The sequence below is a fragment of the Diadema setosum genome, chromosome 4 (assembly GCF_964275005.1).
Source record: "Diadema setosum chromosome 4, eeDiaSeto1, whole genome shotgun sequence".
In the NCBI taxonomy this organism is placed as follows: Eukaryota; Metazoa; Echinodermata; class Echinoidea; order Diadematoida; family Diadematidae; genus Diadema; species Diadema setosum.
Genome location: NC_092688.1, coordinates 13,591,979 through 13,596,514, shown reverse-complemented (window position 1 = coordinate 13,596,514; position 4,536 = coordinate 13,591,979).

Here is a 4,536-nt window from a genome sequence, read left to right as displayed (position 1 = left end):
GAGAGGGAGAGATGAAAAATTGTTTTAAATCTTAATTCATTGTTTAATGTTTATATTTAAAAGCTAGGTTTATTTCATTTATCTTACAAAAGCTTGTCTTTACATCTCTCCTTCAATTCTCAGACATCATAATGCATGTAAGAGCAGGGGTGGATTGAGGAATTTCGTAAAGGGGAGGCACAGGTTTATACAAAATTAAAATAAAGAGGGACGTGCATCCGGTGCACCCCCCTCTGGATCCACAACTGAAGAGAGTGCTATACAAATTTGTGATAACACCACCCCCCCCCCCCCCCCATTATATGCTATGAATGCCACTTTTTTTCTTCTTTTTCTTTTTTTTTTTGTCTACTGGCTCATAGCCAGTTCATTTGTACTGCTCGCATAGAAAGGTTTATCATGTATTGCACGACGGCAAAACAGGGCTTACTCTAGAAAGAATGAAAATATTTCACGTTAGAACTGAACCTCAAAGGCAAGCTCCAAATACGTATACTTAACCGTACTTCGAGCTGAGCGGGAGTTTAAACTTACCAAATTGTCAAGTGCTGCTTGATCGTGACCACCTGCCTCTATCTCCAATGCCTTTCAATGCAGGCAAGAATGACACCTTGCTTGGCTGCCGACAACTTTACAGTTTCCAGATGTCAAATGACGCACTGATCAACACAATTTGTCTCTCTCGTTCATCATACGTGGGTCAATTTAAATGGGAGTTATTTTAGAGTAGCACAGCACGGGTGGATGGAGGAGTAGATCAAAGGTGGAGCAGTTCAGCGAGCAGTTCAGGTGGTATACATACGATTGTTTGACTTGCTGGCGTGCGTGCTTGTCTAAAATCCACCGAGGATAGAAATCTCAATGCTGTCTGCTAGAGCGAGCGGGTGATGGAGCACACGTCCACCGTACTACCCTATCCGGTATATCCCACGCACTCAGCCAGCCGCCCGCCGCGGCCGGCTCGGCCAGCTTCCAATAAGGTGGAGGGAGACGCACGCGCATCATCTACTAACGTTAGATGGCAATTCAAGGACCTCGCTGCACGTCGTCGTAAGTAATCTAGAACGGCATGCATTAAACTAAGATGAAAAAGTTTTCAGGAAGAAAAAATGACCTGTATTTTGAATGACCAATTTGTATCCAATCTGCACTGAGAATTTCAGAGTTGATGGATCTTCCTACAATGCTACAATATGTTATTATTAGTAATCGTCTCATCGTTAAGTTCTGCATATTCGGTACAGTCCGACTAATAGCAAATTATGTTGGTATGCAATGCGGTCAGACGCAAATTGCATGCCGCCTTTAAATTTATCTCTCAAAGTGTATTTTACGCGCAGTGACTTTTAGATATAACCCCGGGTCGCTCCCTTGTTCAGTTTGGGAAGGTCATAGTTATTCTAGATCTTGACTCTAGGTATAGAATATGCTCTAAGTTAGATCTACTAATTACATTGTATAATAAATTTGCAAACCCTTTTTTTTTTTTTGCGGGTGCCTTCACGTAACTTTAATTTGGTCCTTCTTGAAGTCAGGGATGCCAAGTTCAAACAATTTTTATGAGTGAGATTTTCATGACTCTGCATCTCGGCGAGCGAATGTGCGCGCGAGCGAGGGCGTGGGAGCTGTTTTTCCCACCTGTGGCCTCCCACGGTAGGGAGCTTTTTTAAATTTTTAGCTCTTAATGGTGCTATCAGGTGCTTACTTAATAGACTATTTTTTACTTATTTTGAAAGACAAAAGAAAATATACATACAATTGCAACTATCACTTTAATCTTTTGAGTTCTGCTCATTATTATAGGCCCAACTTGCAGACTTCGCCCGATGCGTGAGAAAAATGGGTGCCATGCGTGAGATCATGAGACGGCCCCTAAATGCTTGAGTCTCACGCAGAATGCGTGAGACTTGGTAGCTCTGTGAAGTATGCTGGGTCATGGCTAGGTGGAGTGGCATCAAACTTGAACTTGATGGGTTTGTTGTTCCAAAACTTATCTAAACCGATTTCAAAGTTGTAGACACTGGTTGCACCTATTAAGGTTTCACAAAACTATTTCAGGGTTTCCTATTAAACATGCATAAAGAATGAGTTTCTACTTGTAGTGGTACGCGATCTAAAATTCAAAAATATGCAACTTTTTACCGGGTCCTCTTGGGGTTGTGCATTTTGTTATCAGACCTAACAAAAAAGTCAGGCACTATTATAGGGCAATTCCGCGGTTAGTAACGTTACATTTGAACAAATTTTGATATTTACTTTTACTACTAAATCACCATTTATTCATTTCAAGTCAAAATCACATAAAAAACATGTTCATCCTTCCCAGGTTTATGATATAACGTTAGAAGAGAATGAATACAATCCAATAAATATTAGAATTGCTATGGCAACTAAAAAGGCTGGTTAGTAATATTACGAAAAAAGGACATGACAAAAAAAAATCAATGTCTTGTAACAAAAAGTGTGCAAAAATTCAAGTTACTTCAAACAAAGTGTTGCATTAATTCCAACTATTGCATCATGACAAATGTTCACGCAAATATTTTTAGCAGTTCAACTGATAATTCATTAGGTAGACCCCCAAAAGCATGGTTAGTAACGTTACAGTTAGTAATGTTACATTTGTCTGGAGTAATTCTGTGGGTATTTCACCCTTTTGTAATTGACAAAATGTCACAAGACTTCTGGAGTATCTAAATGTATTCATCTTTTACCCTTTAGCAAAACTTTGAGGAAAAATTTTCAAAGGAACTCACTGTAAGTGAATTTCAGCGTCCCCAGTCCCACATGTACATTTCAATTTTTTAAATGATGGTTTTAGATCTCGCAAAACCAATAAATGCGAAAAATAAAATCTACTGAATTTGAGAGAACAACCATGGTATTAGTTGATACCTAAATTAAAGAGTAAGATAAAGAGGCACATTTCTTTTATCCATGTATGTCCACCTAACTGCGGAATTGCCCACTACCTTTTCATTGACATGATTTCTCTCCCTTGGCCTTTGGTTTGTGAAACTTCCCTTCTCTACTCTCCTTTCTCCATGATTTTCCAACCTTCAACTTCTCCCCCCCCCCCCTTACTATTTCATCTTTCTCCTCCCAAAAATTTCTGAACCTTTTGCCCGATTTTTCACTCTGTTCTTTCTTAAGACTCTTTCTGTCCTCTTTTCTCCCATCTCCACTAGTGCAACTTCCACTTCCAGCTCACTGCTGCCCTCACTTGTCGCTGTCTGGCTTCCTCACATTCTCTCTCCTCAAATCTCCTCTTTCCAGGCTCTTCTTCTGCCAAGCAATGTTCCCTGCTAGGACAACATACACATTGTGTTACTGCAAACTGTTCTCCCTTTGGTAAAAATAATTCAGTTTTTAAAGCTTAATTTCATATCAAAATACCAGCACCAAGATTCTCAATGCAAATCTTTACAGCCCAAAGGCTTTGCGTTTGCGTTGATTGCAGTTTAAAAACACCCTGGTACTGGTATTTTTAGATATTGTGGTATCACACTGCATGTACTATAGTCTACACTGAGCCTGATGTATGTGTGGATTGAGGGAATGCAGTAATATAAGAAGAACGTATCAATGAAAATTTAAAGAAAATCAGACTAAAATTTATGATTTTGTAAAGTTTCAGTGCCACCATTGCTGGATGAGAAGACTAGGCCTACTATGCATGCCATATGTTCCAGTACTTGTTGTCTTGATTCCGTGGAATTAAAAACATGCAAAAGTCTTCAGACACGGCCAAGCGCGAAAAATTACAGTCAGTCCGCAGCACCCGATAATTCGCTCGCATTTATTCAAGTCGTATGCAAGCCCGCTCGAGGCTTGCATACGTAATGAGCTGCGTAAGGGGATTTTGTCCTTGGGCTTTCGGTAACAAAAATACACCTTATATTTACAAATTTGGTATCAAATTCAAGGAAAATATGTAAGCTATCGTCACATGTTACTCAAATTATTGTAAATGAAAAATATCATAGCGTAATTTGAGCTTGAAAAATGATGAAAAAAGTAATTCGTGCAGCACATGTTCAAGACGTCAAAAGAATGCCAAATTCACCTTGCGTCTCAATGAAAATGCATTATTTGGTAGTCCATCTCTTAATCTTTGTATCCATGTGAATATCTTTACAATTTGTTGCTTAATCCGGTCAGGAACCAGTAAAATATACATCGATGTCAGGGCTGGTCAGCTTGAAACCGTGCAATCTCAAGAGTAAGCTCCCTCATTGGACAGCGCTTGCATTCAGCGCTTGCATTCCGTCACGCTGCTACGGTTTCATGCCACGTGCGTGCATAGCGCATGCTTGCATAGGCACGCGTGTAGATTTCTGTGCTTCGGACAGAAGCTAGAAGCTAGAAGCAGTGGTACAGCGCGCGCTGAAAGCAAGCACTGTCCAATGAGAGAGCTCTTTCGCGCCACTGTACACTTTGTATGGAGCATACTTCTGGCTTAGGAGTGAATTTTACAGACATTTCAAAACGGAAAAACTAGTATAAATCATGCTTGCGTCTCCTTGACTCCAATAT